The following is a 17391-nucleotide window of genomic DNA, read 5'->3' as shown; positions in this document are numbered from 1 at the left end:
CTGAGCCTGGTTCCAATGTCCACACTGGTCACACCTCTTTCTGGCAGGGTAATTTTATTTTTCCCTTTTGCTGTGAATATTCTTAAGTAATACTATGCAGATGGAGGGGGGAGAGCTTGTTTTCCCAGGGAGCTGCTGATGTCCTTCTGCCAAACATCTGTTGCGGTGCCTTCATAAGCTGCTGCATCTTCTTGCACCTGCCAAATCTGAGCTGGTGTCTGAAGACCACTTCATTGCAACTGGGGGGATGAATGGCAGCCCTGGCAAGGTGAGAAATCAGGTCAGTGCTGCCCCTGGAGACAAGGCAGGCAGAGCCAGAGCAGGTGCTAGAGAGCAGCGAAAGAGAAATTGGGTACTTTTTGTCCAGGACTGAGCAACTGTGTGGCAATCCATGAAAACAGCAATCCCAACAAAAGGGTACAATTGCCCCAAGGGTCTGGAGGCCATGAACTCTAAGCTGTGGATAAAATTTAATCTCTCCTGAGATGTAGGAAATTGAGAATTGGCTTCAGCATTCCTTCACTGGAGGAATAGTTCAGAGCTATTCAAGAGCTTTGAAAACTCATACAGAACTAGACTGAACTCTGAAAGATATCAGTTTGAGCACATTTTGGTTAGAAAACCAGCAAACCACAAAAGATGATGCAAGCTCCCTTTAGTAGCAATGGTAATAATGTGCTGTAGTGTCCTATGGCCCCTTTTGAAACAGGGCCAGCCTGAGTCCTGGCTCATCCCATTCTTGTTTTGAATCCTGCAGGTTAGTCCTTTGCCCTTTAAACTAAAATCTTGTTCTACAATGAATGCATCATTTACCTGAGTAAATGCTGGCAATTGCATTTTTCTTCATCGCCGTCAATAGACATGTCTTTTCAAACAAACAGAAGCAAATTTCTTTTCTTTCTCTAATGATTCTCCAGAGGAAGTGAGCATGTAATATACATGCAAATGGACTTTATTCAGATTACTCAGTTTTAAGAGTTGTTTTTTCACCTCTTACTACTTGGTTGAGCAGCATAAACTTCATCTGCTTCCCAAGTCCTGACTCTGCTGTAGTGAGTCTCTCTGTGTGAAGTTACAGCAGGAGCACAGGGCCCTTCCAGGCATTGGAAAGCTGAGCAAATAGACTGGTTAGAAGCAGTCAGCAAGCGTCTGAGCAAAGTTCAACCCTGTGCCCCGGTTGCCTGAGGATTCCAGCTATAAAAAGTCCTGCTGTCAGCTCTAACTTCAGGAAGAGGCATATCTGCTCCCAGTGAGGTCCCTGACCTGCTTTCAGCTATATCACTCGCACCTTGCAGGCGTCCCTGACATATAAGGTGGCAGCAAATTACATGGGGACTTGGGGCATCCTTTCTTATGGAAAGTAGGTCTAGCTTTCAGGTGACTTATGATCTTTCAAAAATCAAAACATATTTCATGAAGAGTCTAGAGTTTGTTCTTTCTATGAATAATAAGGTATTGGAGGCAGTGGGAAAGAGCAATGAAGAGCACACGCTGCAAGCTGATTCTAAGACCATTGCTTAAACCTGAATGTCCATCAGTGGTCACTCAAGTGAACCGTGAAGGCCTTCATGTGAGGAGCTTTGGGTTGTTGTTAGGTGTTCACTGTCACCACCTAATGTAAAGTTCACGCACTTGCTGTTCAAAATTCAGGCTGGACAATAAACCAATGGGTATTGCTTGATGTTTGCAACAACAGGCATCAGAGAAATACTTTTGTCTTGGTGAAACTGATGCAAGTCCAGAGCAAATGCACTCACTGCAGCTGCTCCACCCATTGTATGTATTCTCCAATAATAAAAAAAAAAAAGTCTAGAATAGTGACATTTTAAAAGTAAGTTTCTTGTGGTTTATGATAAAATTACTTTTGTCTAGGAAATTGCAATCATTTGCTATGCACTTAAATCAGTCCTCTATGACTATATGTGCTCCTAGTAGACACTAATTAGATGTTAGGACACAAAATTACAAGCCAGAAATACCAGCCATGTTTTTGTCTTGCAGTGGTTACTAAACACTTAAAGAACTACGGTATGTCTGAGGCTGTATGGTATTTGTTGCACTTAGTGCACACTGGTACTTGTTAGCCACACTGAAGAGCAAAATCAGTGGGAATAAGTGGTGTTTGCCTACGGGACAGTGATTCAAATCCACCTCCAGTAAGAACTTGAGCAACTGAGATCTGGATTTGATGTCGGCCTCTGTCCCTTCCTGTGTTTTGAAAAGCTGCATCCTCAAACGTGGCCATTCACAAATACATTTCAGCCTGTTAGAATCCAGGCATTAATCACTTATTGTAGGAGTGTGCTATTTTTTTCATCTGTTTGATGGAAATGCTTTATTTCACAGCTCTCATTTATGCCTTTAATGAGGTACTATTTTTTTAATAATAGGTACTAACAGGCCCTTGATAATACAAATTAAGATCTTTAAGGTCCAATATATATAATTGTCAAATCATTTTGTTCTTGACAGTACCAGGGGGTGTGGAACAGGAACAGTATGCGCTATTTCAGTACCAAAATATTCCTCCAGAGGGAGAGAGCAGAGGCCTGGGAACACTTGTGGTCTCTGCCCTGAGCCACTGAAAGGTTTGAAATGATCTCATATCTGCCTTGGCTTTGAAATGGAGGAAGCAGAAGCCCAGCTGTGGATAGTCCTGTGCTATAGAAGATACCAATCTATAGCTAGGATGTGTGCTTTGACTAATCTTTCTGTAATGTAGCAACACCTTCTGGCTCCATGTGTCTTGTCATTCCTCTGGCAAGTTCACCCTCTTTCACACAGACAACGTGACAATAACTTCATTTAGTTACGGGTTAAAGAATCACTTTTCATTGTAGAAATTTTTTTTTTTTTTTTTTTTTTTTCCATTTGAAAGCTTACGTATAACGGAGTTGTCACCGATGGCCTGCTACTTTGTTAGCTCAGTATGAATCATTCCAGCAGTGCCTTCCCCATGCCATATGGTCCTAATGCCCTGGCTTTGATAACGTGCCTGCAAACAGCAGGTACCACTGGTTGTAAACTGAGAGATCTGTGAATCTTTCCTTCCCCCAGCTGGACACATGCTGATTTGATTCATTAAATGGCTTTTGCAGAGTGTTTTTTGAACTGCAGAACGGCTCAAATGGGAGTTGTGGGTACCATCTGTGGTAAGAGATGACCATTTTTTTGTCTTTTTTTTTTTTTTTTTCATTTGAGTTAGAGCTCCTCCTAATTCTTTGCTTAGAAATAATGGGGGATTGCAGTAGCCATTCAGGCTATACAGAAACGTAATTTTTCTGGGTTGCCAGATGGAAGTGGTCACTCACTGGGGGACTGCCACCACTTCAGCGAGCAGTTATTTCAGAAAAAAATTGTCTCATTTATCTGCTGTAGCAGTTGAGAGTTATGAAGTGCTTCAGACAGGCTCCTACACTTCTGCTTTCTAACCTAGATTTGGTCTAGTTTTTACACAATCATCAAGGCTATCCCCCTGAGAGATGAAGATTGTATGCTACTCAGGGAACCAGCTGAACTGTAAGACTTCAAAATGCTGGAGGTTATGAGGGAAGGGAAAACATTCAACAATTGTTAATTACACTTGGCTGCTCAAAATTGCCCAAAGGTGTGCATGGAGAAAGGAAATTGATGCTGCAGATAGGCATGTAACTTTGGTATTAGAAGGGAAGTAAGTTAGAATAGAATCACTGAGGCTGGAAAAGTCTTTCAAGATCATCAAGCCCAACCATCAACCTGGAACTCTATTGAGTTCCATTGCTAAACCATGTCCCTTAGTGCCGTATTCATGTTTCTCTTAAATACCTTTAGGGATGGAGACTTCCACTTTCCTGGGCAGCCCATTACAATGTTTGACCACCCTCTCAATGAAGAAACTCTTCCTAATATCCAATGTAAACCTCCCTTGATGCAACTTGAGACTGTAAGATATGGTAGAATTCAATCAGTTGCTAAAATATGGTGAATTTCTGGCATGTATCTAGAGCCAGTGCACAGTGATTAGCGCATCAGACTGAGACAAATGTGCATTGGAAGGTGACCTCATGTTGAGAATGGAGTTTTACTGGTCTCTTTCTTCTTTAAAGAAAGAACATAGCGATGCCAGGCTGTATGTAAGCTACTGTTAGTTAGCCAAGTAAAGTGTAGGTGTTAACATCATTTAGTGTCCTTTCTATCCAAACATCAGAGGACTGCTTTTGCCTTATAATGGCTGTGGCTGAGCTACAGCACTTTGTTTCCTTCTTAGTCATTTATGGTGCTCATCCATTAAACTTACTACAGTGAAATTAAAGAACTGTGTCTATAAGTCTTTTAATTAAAAAAGAAGTCAGGAAGTGCATTAATGAGCTTATCATAATGGTTGCTTTTATAATGCAGACAAAACACTGTTTAATATTAATCAGAGAGGAAAGAAATTGAAGGCCAAATGTCAACAGCTTCGATTGAGCAAATAAGAAATTTTTTAAGAAAGCCCATGTGAGCTCCAGAACCCACAAGCCTGCAGGGGAAGGCTGGAAAGGATATGTTTTGTCACAGGGTGGCACCTTGTAAAGTGATTTGCCTCCGTGTCTACAGATAAGGAAGAAAATCCATGAAATTTACTGTTTCTTTGGCTTACGTGGGGAAAATCACTGCTCACAGAGGAAGTCTGGCTTCTGGGTTTCAAGGGGTGCCTGAAGTCAGTATTTAAAAGTAGATGGATGTGTAGGCTAGGCTTTCATCGTACTTTTTTTTTTTTTGTTTGTTTGTTTGACTAAAGCAGGAAGAAAAGGTAGACTTTTCTTTCTGGTCACTCAAATACTTTCTAGTTTTTTTAAGGGTCATGAGATTAGAAAGGCATTTGATAATGTTGCTGACAACTTTTATGCCTCATTGAAATGTGGAGTGTGATATAGGAAATGACAGTTGTGCGTGACATTGCTTTCTCCTGTGTGGAAAAACTGCAGCTAGTTGTCAGTGATGCTGCTAGAAATTCCTTCCTCATGGAAGGAATTGTCTGTTAGGAAGGGACCCAGATAGCTGGAAGAGGAGGCAGATCTGGGAGCTATTAGAAAAAGCATCCTTAGTTGGGCAGAAATCTTGAATCTTAAAGAGATTGTAATATGCAATTGAAATTGTAAGCAAACAGAAAACAGATCTCTTCTGTGCCCCTCTACCCCCTCTGATTCTGAGAAATTCCTCCCTTTTGGCATTGCATCCTCAGTTATCCAAATAAGCACTGCTGTCTAGGTTTGGGATACCAGAGAAGCATTAACTATGTGAGCTAGACAGGATTATTGCACCTCATTGGAACTTAAGAAGGAACTTAAGAAATCACTGGCAACTGCTGCAGGAAACCTGAGCTTGCCAGGTACATGGTGTAACCACTGGTGATCTCAGTGGTTTTGATAACCTGCCTATTCCTCTTGCCTCCCTGTGCCTAAGGAGCCCAGATAATTGAGTCCTGTAAAATCTTCCACATAAGACTTAATTTTCATGGTCACATTGGTGTTCGCATATATATATATATGTAAATATAAAAGCAAATCTCTCTCTACCTGCCTTTTAGTTTTCTGTTGTTTGAACTGGTTTTGCTCTGTCGTGTTAAAGGGGTGTAGCTGATTAACTGTTACGGGCCCGGTTGGATTCAGAGTACTGAACCAGTCGGACATTCACCAAAACTGGGGGTCCGTTCGGACATTCACCAAAAACGTAATAACCACCTGGGGGTCCGCTCAGACATTCACCAAAAACGTATTAACCACCTGGGGGTCCGCTCAGACATTCACCAAAAACGTATTAACCACCTGGGGGTCCGCTCAGACATTCACCAAAAACGTATTAACCACCTGGGGGTCCGTTCAGACATTCACCAACAATGCATTAACCGTCTGGGGGTCTGGTTAGATTCAGAACACTGAACTATCACGGATAACCACCCTCACCCTAGTTGCATTAATGAGAGCTATCACAATGCAATCAAGTATGGTTTATTACAGCAACAGATAATCAGGTTCTTTTGGATTGCCGGTGATAGTGACTATCTGCAAAAGCAAGCTAGTATGCATGAAATACACAGGTGTTACAGGTGTTCTAGGTGTGGGTTCTAGGTGTGGGTTCTAGGTGTGGGTTCTAGGTGTGGGTTCTAGGTGTGGGTTCTAGGTGTGGGTTCTAGGTGTTCTAGGTGCGCAGCCTAGAAATAAACGCGTTAAAAGGATCAAAGACTCTATAGAGATTTATAAGCAAATATTCAGATCTCACCCAAAGGCGTCCCAATGGGGGGGGAAGAGAGGCTCAGCCCGTCGACTGATCCCAGGAGTCAGGAGGTCCTAAGGATGTTGTATGTCCTTGGGATGGTATCTCCCCTGACGATGGTATCTTCCCTAACATCCCCTCTCTCTTGGGCCAATTTATATTATTTTCTATCTTTTAGGTGGAGCTTGAGTGGCTCTAGTCAAGCATATCTTAGTTATGATTGGTGTAAAGTTTTCCCGTTTCCGTTTAAAGTAATAGGCTCCGAGAAATTCAGGGCGCATGCTCAGTGAGGGGTGGTCGCACCTTGGAGGCAGGTAGCTTTTGGGATGGAGGTGTGTTTTGGTATTATAATGATATTATAATGAGCAAAAAGAACACTAGGGTACAGCATTTGTCAAAACATGACAGGTCTTTGGCTTAGGGTGGCAAAAAGTGCAGCTTTGTGCACAAGAACAATCGAGGCCCCACCTGATTACAGAGCCTAGCCGTGGTGTCTCCACTCCACTCCGCGCTCCGTGGTGTTCCTTAGAGCTAGCACACCAAGTTTCCCCAGCGCGATAGCATCTAAGGTTGGGAGCCTAGGGAATGCTCAGATAATGCAGTTATGCCCTACCCTGAAAGCCTCTTCAATGCTGTACCTTTTCCTTAAAAGTGTGAATGTTAGTTTTATTTTCCTAGTTACTTCAGGCATTTACACCACATGCTCATCACCTGTTTATTACATACATAGCAGTTCAGTGCATTTATGACAATGTATAGTGCTATCTTATTTTGTGTGATACTGCTAATACATAACTGGGAGAAGTCACATAATAAGACCTTGGACTTGAACAGCAAGTGGGTGTTGCAGGAGTTTGGTCTGCACCAAAAAGCAGGGATGTGTTTTCTGTGGTGCTTAGAGCCTACAGTGCCCAGGTGTGTTAAGTTAAATTCTTGACTATTTTTACAGTTTTCTTTAAGAAAGCTTAGGCAGGACAGCCTGTGTCCAGAGGGTTGACAGGGCAGCAGCAGCATGAGTGCTGTAATTCTTCTGTATGGGCAGTGTAGGCAGAGCCCAGCCTTCTGTACAGCCTCCCGTACATTAAAGCCATGAATCAACTTCAACAGAATTAATGGAAGAAAGGGAGCTTGTTGCTGGGTTTTGGATTGGGCCTATTTCCAGAAAAGACCATTTGCATCAGACATTTCATTTGAGAGCTGGAGGTTACTGGTCTGTGACGAGCTTGATATCTCACTTCTGCCCTTTAACTCAGTTTTTATCTCCATCCTCTGCTGTGGACTCATGCCAGGTCATAACTAGTTATGTCAAAATTCAGTAAACTATTCTAAGCTGAACTGGCATTGTGTCCTGCATGCGTAGAGCTTGGCCAGTTTGGTTGAACTGACATATGCCATCTCTTTTTGTGTATACAGAACAGCACGTGAGTCCCCATGTCACGTGTGCGTGGGCTCTGCTGGCCTCTCTGGTGGAATGTGATGTTTAGCCCAGCTCCCAGCCCCTTCTCAAAATTCAGGCATCTTTAGACTTCTTTTTCTGCAGTCCTTGACTGTCATCAGCTCAATTGTCTGTCTCCAGCTTTCTTATTGTCCTTTGCATTATTTTTTTTTTCTAATTTGCTTGGTTATCTCTAAGGATGTAATAAATGAGAAGGATGAAGGTGACTTGGCATAATTATCATCTGGTAGGTTAATGGGGCCCTTCAACACACACAGTGATTATAAACATTAAGTCCAATTAGGAACATGGATAACAGTTCTGGAGAGAGCTGCATTTCTATATTTTCTGAACTGTGATGGATTTCCGCCTTTGCAGGGCTCAGTGTGTTTAGCTTCTCTGTATTTATGTATCTCCTAGGAGCAGGAAAAATACCCATAAATACTGGGCAACGTCCCCAGTACTGTAGCAAAAAGAGTACATTTTAACATCTTTGACCACTAGCCCTGGGGATTGCAATAGGATACTCCAGGAGGAGGAGGAATATATCAGACTAGCAAAGTGAAATGAAGAAAAGGGGGGGAAAAAAAAAAGAAAGTAGAGAAAATTGCAAGGCCAAAAAAAAAGCAAGGATAATAATAATGAAGGGCTCAGGAGAGGATGTGTAACAAGCAGCTAATTCATGAGTACAGGAGGATGAAACTTGCTTAGAAATCCTTTATCGGGCAGCCAAGGTCAGGTGTAGAAGGTCGGGGGGAGGTTTTAGAGAAGGCACAGTATGTGAAGAAGAAGGGTTCAGAACTGTCTCAAATACTGATGAAATGTTAGTTTATTAGTCACCTAGATTGCAGGAATTGTGTGGCATCTGAGCTGTACCAGTCTATATAGACTTACTGGGGAGGTATAAAGCAAGGAGACAGAGGAGCCACCTTGGAAGGCCACACAGTGCATGGAGGTGATGGCAGAAAGTGGTTCCAGCTGTGTGCCAGTGGTAGCAAATCAGAGTGCTTTGCTTTTGTAGTCTAGCTATTGTAACATTTAGCATCAAATATCTTAATGCAGCGTGCAGAAAATGAATTCTCAGACTGTGGAAGTCTGCAAGTAACTACTTTTTGTTTTTAGTGACTCCAGCCATAAAATCACACTGACTGCTTTGTATTGCTGGCTTACAAAGTGCTTGGATATCTATGGGTAAAAAAACAACTCATAGGAATAGATTGAAAAATCTCCTCTGGACTTTATGTGCAGCGCTTATCAAGAAATGGGCTATGAATGTAGTTACGTGCTTCAGATGGTGTAGGTCTATGGAGTCCGTCCTTTATGCAAAGGATGTACTGTGAGACCTGAAGTATAGCAGAAAGTATAAATCCAAATACCGTGTGAGCCTTTAATAGGAATGAGAAGAAGTGGGCAGGAATGTGAAATACACAGGGTCATATTCTGCTAGTTTTACACAAAGCAGATGCTGCTGACAGTAAGTGAGGTAAGGCAGAGCTGTAAGATGGCAAGTGATTTGTCTGCCAGGCATTTGTGACCAAGGAAAGTACTCTTTGCTCTGCCAGGCTGCCCATGCAGAGAACTGTGGCTCCAGTTACGTGGTTAAATACTCCCCTGCATAGCTGGCTCATATAGCTTGTGCAGCAAGGAGTGATAAAGTACTGGGAGCCATGACGAGTCTGTTTAAGGTCACGACCATAAAATTTGCTAAGCAAACTGTTAAACTTAACAGCATGTGTGAAGAGGGGTCTCAAGCTGGGCTTTAGGAGGTGAACCAACAGGCCAATGGGGCAGGGAAGATACCAAGCTGTTAAACAGTCTGCTAGAAATACACCTGCAGGGCAAGTCCTCTTGGAAAATTAAGCTTGGGCTCCCAAGAAAATGGCTGTGGGGTGGTGCCTGTGGCAGGGGCTGAGGCTGAGCCTGGCATACCTGCAGGGTTGGACCTGAGGGGAGGTGGAGGCCTCATGCCAAGGCTGCCTCTGGATTTCTTTGGGAGAGTTGACTCAATGACTTGGTGAAATGAATGAGCTTAATCCTGCATAGCAGAGGGCCTGCAGGTGTGGACAGGCTGTTGTGTTGTCTGTGACCTCCACGGAAGGTGAGCTGCCAAATGCAGCTCCATGGCAGATCAACAGTGTGAGGCTGTGCTCGTCTTGGACCACCCCAGCAGAAATACTCTGCGATATAGTTTTAAAGGTCAGAGACATACAGAGATAGAAGATCTCCCCAAGGTACAAGCTCTTAGCTTGTGTGCTAAGAAATAAATGGCACTGAAAGGCTCTGTGGCCAGTGCTCCTCTTTCTTGGAGAAGTGATTTAGGGAGCAGTCTCAAGGCAGAAACAACACAGTTAAAGCTTAGCTACAAATCAACCAAACCGACACCTGAAAAGTCACTTCAGGACAAAGGAAGAACAAGGCAAAGAGCAGAAAGCAGGAAGGGTAGAAAGCAACAGGTAGGTAAAAGGTGGGAATTCAAGAAAAATGCTAGAGAAAGATTTCTTGTAAGGCTCTGTCCCTGTGTGGGACTTCAGCTTAGCTTGCTGACTGAAACCTTGCAGCTTCAGTGCAAATGAATTTGTCTTCATCAGTCCCTCCTGTAATTAAACAATTTGAAAGAATCCTCCCCAAATCCCCAACCCTGCCTGTTGTACTGCATCTCACCCCAGTCTGCTTTCCTCCTGGACTGGTAGCTTGTCAGAAGGGTTTTGGAGTTGGCTGGCTTTGCCCTGAGCTGTCTCTGATTCATATTTAATCAGATACTGGACAAGATACTGGGTCTGAGCCCAAACCACTAATGCTCAATCAAAGGTTATGGTTCAGAGATCTCTGCTTAACTACAGCTTGCATATAGGTGGATATATTTTTCACCAGTCTCTGGACTAATTATCTTCTGTTAGTTGTCTTTGCTCTCAGTGCCCTGTACCTAACTTGTACTCCAGGAATGCAAATATGGTTTAGCTTGGCTTGAGTTCCCCTATCTCTCTGAAATGTTGTGGGTTTTGCTTTCCTTTGCATTCAGAGCATTGCTTTGCTCCTCTAATGCTGTGATTGATGCCATACTGCTGTGTCCATCTCGGCCAGGAATGGCACAAGTAGGCTAAAACTTCTCTGTAAGTTCTGGCTGTGGAGATGGAGAGCATCCTGCAACAGAGGGAAGCTCTGGGTCTGCTCAGCCTCTGCACTGCTGCAAGTGCCTGGACTATTTTTACTGGGGACAGTTATTTAAGTCAATGTCCCTGTGGGCTTCTACAAGCTAATAGTCTGAAATGAAGAGCTCTGAATGTGTCCTATTTTTGGATCCTTGTGTAGCACAGGAAAGGGATGAGACTTTTATTCCCTGGGGAAAACCTATTAAGTAATTTCAGATGTAATTCATTTTCAACCATGATAAATATTCTATGGGATTCGTGCTGTAATCACAGAGCTGAAAAGATCCTTGGGATCTAGTCCAACATTGCATTTTATCTTTGTGTACCATCTCCACATCATCTTGGAACTCTAGCTCCAGGAGCTATTTTGAGAGAGATTGTAGCTGCCAGGGCTGCGCAGCTCTGTGCCCAGCCGCTGCCCTCCTGGCACCACCAGCTCATGTCACACTGTGCTTAGTTTAACTGGAAAAGTCTAACTGGAGCTTGTGGTAAGCTGATGCTGTCCAGTCTGGAGTTTTGGTTGTGTCATGTATTATGACGGCTTTCTTTTCCCTCTCTTCGAAGTGCTGCCAGAGTAATTTTTCTTTTCTAATCCTTCATCTGGTGAATGTTAAACTTTTTTTTTTTTTTTTTCCTAGTGTGCATGACCTCCCAGGCTAGTTTGATTCCTTGGATCTCGGTGAATGTTGCATCAGGGCATGGAATAGCAACTGTGTTCACAGTAACCAAAATAAAAGTGTCACAGACTGTTAATCAAGAGAAGTCAGCTGGGGTCAGAGGAGCATTCCCAGCCACTTTGCATAAATGAGATATGAGTTTGAAATCTTGCTGCTCAACAAGATTAAATGTGCCTGTGGCCTTTTCCACCATAGGAATTCTGACATCCCTGCGTGAAAATGCCAAATGTTTTTTCTCTCGCTGTAACCTTGTGAAGCGTGGCAACCAATGTTATCGGCCAGAAAGCACTACATTTGCTTTATCCAGGCCCCAAATTCCCATGGCAGGCTGAACTTATCCCATGTAGTTTTAAGCATGCGAAACGCCTGCTTCATGTCTATCTAGTCAAGGAAGTGAGATTGGCCAAAGGACAGCCAGACAGATGGCATAGGGAAAACACTGTGGGCAATGAAACTTCTTAAGTCTGTCTTCGGGAGTCACAGTGGAAGAGCACCGCTTTGGGTGGAAGAGTGCTGATTTTTGTCAGAGGTATGTCGGTCTTGCCCAAAAGTGCTGTGTTTTCTCCTGGCAGGGAATTTCACAGCATGGTATTTAAACCATTGAACTGGGCCACGTTAGAGGTGCATTGGATGTGTCTGTAGCTCTATCCAGTGCTACTGAAGCATTGCAGATCATCACATGGTTCTGAGCAAGGCCTGTTTAAATCTTCCTTTCCCTCCTGCTCCCATTTGTCCTCCACTTTCTCAGTGTTTCCCTTGGCACTTTGACTGATTAAGCTATATCTTGTTTGACCAAGTTGTTCCTTGTCTGCTTTCTTTAGCTCCCTTCTCTTAGCCAAGTCATAAATCTGGATTTATAACTCTTATTGTTTCCAGGGAACCAGACTGCAAAACTGCAGACAAAAGGTTATGACTTCCCTAAGGGATGTGTTTGAGAGGAAGAATTGGCCTATCAAGTGGAATAGATGCAAAGTAGTAGTTGAAAATAATGGATGAATGATTTGGAAGGAAATCATCCCTGTTTTAAGTAGTCTTCAAAGGAAAGCCCTTTAACCTACACATTTTCCCTTTCAAGATCTCTGGCTGTTCTGGGATCTGATTCACGTCAGCTGTTTCATCATTTGCATAGCGTTATTTTTTGAGAGACTTCTCCTCTGCCCCTGGGTCATTTACGAACCTGAGCTACAACAAAGTGATTCCCCAGGGATTGTCCCCATGTGGGAGTGAAGTGGCCATGGAAGTGGGTCAGACTGCTGTGATCTCAAAGCTCTCAGTGTAAAGGTTTGCTAAAAGCAAAGACACAGCATGACTTTCTCGCGCGCTGTCTAACTTTTGGCTTGGTTGGGATTGGGGCTGCTAATCAGCTCCTGTTTGTGGTGTTGGTGAGGAGTGAACTTTTAGGGGGTTAGTGGGGTAGCACTGTTATTTCCAGCTGCTGTAACCTGCTCAGTGGTTATTACCCCTGTCTCACTCTGAGTTTTTCTTTCAGATGAAGGGAGTTCTGAAAGGGAAATACAGGAACCCAGCTGCATTCATAGGATATCTGCATGCTTTTTAACAAATAGCGAAGAAATCTTCCAATGTAGCTTATTGCAAGGTAATTGTGCAATGCATCTGGCTTTTCACCCGTGTGAATGCATTATTTGATAGCAAGGGTTCTGTGGACATGGAGTGTATCCTGGCTGGTCATTATGATGGAGCATGGGAGAGCATCATCTCTCCACCATGAATGCCAGTGAGTCTCAGTGCTGCAGCTCCCACCTGGGCATGCACTGGCTGCTTTCCTCCTCCTCTCTGATTGAGCATCCTTCTAGGGCAGCTGCTGTCATCATTTCAGTGTAATTGAGCAGTGCCTGAACACAATGGTGCCTCACGACTCCATTGTTATACAAATGCCGATAATAAAGGCTTTTATGCACGTTATTGGACTTGGTATCATCTGTTTGGGACAGATAAACTGTAGATCAGTGAGGCTGTCTTAGCTGAGACCATATATTGGTGAGCATGCAGTAAATCTATGATTAGCAGTGGCTGGTTCTGCTGTGGAGCTCTGTGCAGAGGCCGTTGTATCTTCCTCTGCAGGAATAGAATAGTTGGAGGAGGAGAGTGGTTAAATCTGCTTGGTGAACCCTTCAAAATCCTTGAATTTGATGCTACTTACTAAGAGGATCTCTGCTTATTGCAACCATAAAAATGTTTTTGTGCTGTCAGCAGCCGAGTGGCAGTCCTGGCAGCAATGCTAGACTGCTTAGCATTTAGGATTGCAGGGAACAATCATTGCAAACAGCCTCTGAACTAGGGTCCCAAAGGAGCAGAGAGGAGTCCCAGACCCCTCTTCTCTGGGTTTGGCCTTGAATGTTCTCCTCTGCACATGGTGGATGCGGGCTAAAGAAATCTGTCTTGCAGCTTGATGGAGATGGACTTATGTTTAGATCAAATTTCATACAATTTCACACAATTTCATAGATTCATAGAATGGCTTGAGTTGGAAGGGACCTTAGAGATCTTCTAGTCCCAACCCCTTTGCCATAGGCAGGGATGCCTCTCACTAGATCATGTTGCTGAGGGCAACCTGGCCTTGAACACCTTCAGGGATGGGGCATCCACAGCTTCTCTGGGCAATCTGGTCCAGTGAAGCATTTCCTTGAACTCCATTATTACTGGGTGATGTCTTTGTCACTTTTTCTTCAAATAAATGGGAATCACAGCCCTGAGACAGCAAGCTGGGCTCTGCTATCACTGCAGAGATCTTTCATTGCCCCTCTGCAGGAGCTGGCAGCCTGCTACCCAGAAAACTTCAAAAAGCAAAGCCCTGCAAACCCTGTTTCCATAAAACACTAGAGCTTCCGAAGTGCCGGAGACAGGAAATTGTTGTGCTTCAGTGGCGAAGCTGAAGGAGTCTCTGGGTATATGCAAAAAGCAATCAATGCAAATTTGGAAATCTAAGTTGGCATACTCTTATGGAGTTGCAAATCAAACCCATTACTGGAAGGCTGTTTATTAGCTATTGTGTTTTGGTAATTGTTATCGTCATGCATTAAAGCCTTCAGTTAATTCCACCTTTTTCCCCCTGACAAATTAAGACTACTTTGCTCCTTAAGGTCTGGTCTAGTGGCAAGCAACAGCAGCACAGAATATAGATGGAAAATGTTTTGATGTTAGGTGCAGCACTTGCATAGCTCAGAAGCTCCAGGGAGAGAGCAGTTTGTTAACTCTTCATGCCCTGCAATGGGAATGAGCACCAAGCCTGGCTCTCAGCAACTGTGTGCTGAGACCAGCTGCTCATTTCACCTCACTTTTGAGAAGGAAAAGCTTTTCTGGTATGAACTAGCAGTTTCGAATCTGTGTGGGCTGTCTCATCCTAGAGAGGAGGCTGCAAATCGGCTTGGTGCTTGCTGCATGTGGTGATCTGTGACAAGCTCTGAGGGTAGCTCTCAGGTTAAGTGTTTAGGAAATCATTGCTCTGTGTTTATAAATCATTGTGCTCTCTGTTTATGTAAGGTTTCTGGTAATGTACAACCAGTGCAATACTGTGGCTGAGGCTGGTACTAATTCAGAGTGCAAATTTGCCCCATATCCAGTAGTTTAGTGACTTTATATTTGCACATCCATGGAAACAATCACTTTTGCCTGTAAATTGACTTGCTTTTCTTCAATGTCGTGAGTCATGAGTCATTCACAAGCAGTTTACAATCTGTCAATACCTGTATGAAGTATTTCACAAAGTAACTTCTGGTTTGTAAACTGAGGCAAGCAGTGCAGCAGCTCATAAGCAATGCTGGAATTTGGATCCCTGTTGGTTGGTACAGGTTGGCAAAGCAGAGCTGCAGCCTGCTCTTTGTGCAGTTTGGAGTGCAACCAGTTCAAACTTCTCACAGCAAAAAGTTTTCTAGAGTAGATTCCAAATGACTGTCAAAAGATCCTTAGCTGATGTGAATGAAAACAAAAAGCCCATCTCTCTCCCCACCAAAAATTTTTCAATAGTTTTTTTTTTTTTTTCCTAGTGAAGAAATAAAACGTTTTGCTGCTTAGAGCAGTCACATCTCCAAAAATTGCATGTGTTTTTTGGCAAGTGCTATCTGAATCTGATAATCCTGGCAATCTGTTGCATTGAGATTCTCTGTTTCAGAGGATGGCATTTTCAGAATTGCTGTTGAGATCCCAGCTGAAGGAAGTAGCAGCCTCATCATTTTGCTGCCCAATAAAACATCAATGAAAGGAGGAAAACAGCTGGCAGACTGAGCTGAAATCTACTTACAGCCAGGCTCCTGAGCCCATCCTCCTTGAAGCATCCCTCCCTAAGAAGTGTTTTGAAATAGGAGTGATTTTGAAGGGTTTTAGCTGTGAACTAGAAGCATGATCTTTGGATCTAACTAGTGAACTCTTTCATGGTGACTTTGCCCTAATTGAAATCAACACCTGTGTGAAGACCGGCTGTGCCAGCTGCAGAGTTTTAACTGGAGCTGTAGGACCAGAACATCAGCTGAGTTTGCATGCTCAGCAGCCTTTGCTACAAAAAGCTTTCACTGTCTTCTCTGTAGCATGAAGATCATTCAGGTCCAGGGCAGGAGAATGGGACAGTGTCTCAATGCAGAAAGCTGGTGTGTGTTTATTTCTGGCTGGTGAGCCATTTATCTGTGTGGCTCTTCTCTTCACAGCCATGTGCTAACAACAGTGTCTGCTCTGCTGAGAGCTGGGGTGAGATTCATCCCATCTAATCCAGCAATGTAAAGCTACATTCTTATGGGAATGGACAGCTGGGGCCCCTGTGGAACCAGCAAGGACAGGTTGAGCTGGATGCTCATTTTGAGGTGGCAGAAACGATGCTACCAATGATAGCTTAAAGATGAGTTCATTGTGATGGAGCTGCTGGATGTATTAGTTGCCAAGACCACTAGGCATCAGCACTGAGACCTCTGCTCTGCCATGCCCAGTGAATACTGCTCTAGTGACCAAGTGATGTGCATGTGCTTGCTGTTTTCACTCTTGATTTCACTGCAGACCGTGCAGAGGGTTGAGGCCCTGGGTTCGTATTTGGGATGAGTGCTGGACCCAGTGCTGAACAGCAGTGTCAGGCTCTCCTCCAAAGGCTCTCCCCTGCTCTCACTGGTATTGCAGACTCGAGTGCTCACTGGCTTGCGGTTCACTCTCCTGGTCACTGTCCAGTGCTGTCTGCAACCCAGTAATGAAAATAAACTGCCTAAGATCCCCCATTGAATTGCATAAACATTTGTGGTGACGGAGAGCTTTTGTGGGGTAGTGTAGGTCTGTGATGGGCAAGATTTCAGCCTCCACTTACAATAATCCAAAACCTGATATTAGCTGGAGAAGAAACTATTGCTAATGCAACTCTCTAGGCAAATTCTGTGCTTACGAACCTCCTGCCTGCTGTATCCCACTGATCTGACTATGGATGCTCAAACTCAGCATCAGTAGAAATCCTGACTCTGTTCACTGTGTATGCTTGTGGCTGCTGTGTGGCTGTTTATCTCCCCGTGTCTGTTACTGAGGCTTAAGAACTTGGTTTGTTTAGTCCCAGAGTCTGCCCTTGACCGTGATGATGTCAAGGATTTTTCTGCGGCTTGTAAAATTGCCCATTCATATAAATGCAGCCGAATGGTTCCCATGGTGACAGGGCGCTCAGCTTGCTCCATGCTGGGGAAAAAAGGATTTGCATTTATGAATAAATATGATGCCCTGTTGGAGAGTCTAGGCTGGGAGAGGGGGAACCACTGCCATAGCAGATGGTGGAGGGGCCAGTGTCTGGGTGAGGAGGGGCTCCTGGAGGTTGGAAAAGATTTGGACTTTGCATGCTCTCACTGCGAGACTCACCAAGGTGTCTCAGGTCTTACCATCACCGCAGTGTTAATGGGTTATCTATTGGAAGAGGCTGGTC

This window comes from Anas acuta, chromosome 18 (assembly GCF_963932015.1).
Source record: "Anas acuta chromosome 18, bAnaAcu1.1, whole genome shotgun sequence".
In the NCBI taxonomy this organism is placed as follows: Eukaryota; Metazoa; Chordata; class Aves; order Anseriformes; family Anatidae; genus Anas; species Anas acuta.
Note: the sequence above shows the minus strand (reverse complement) of the source record.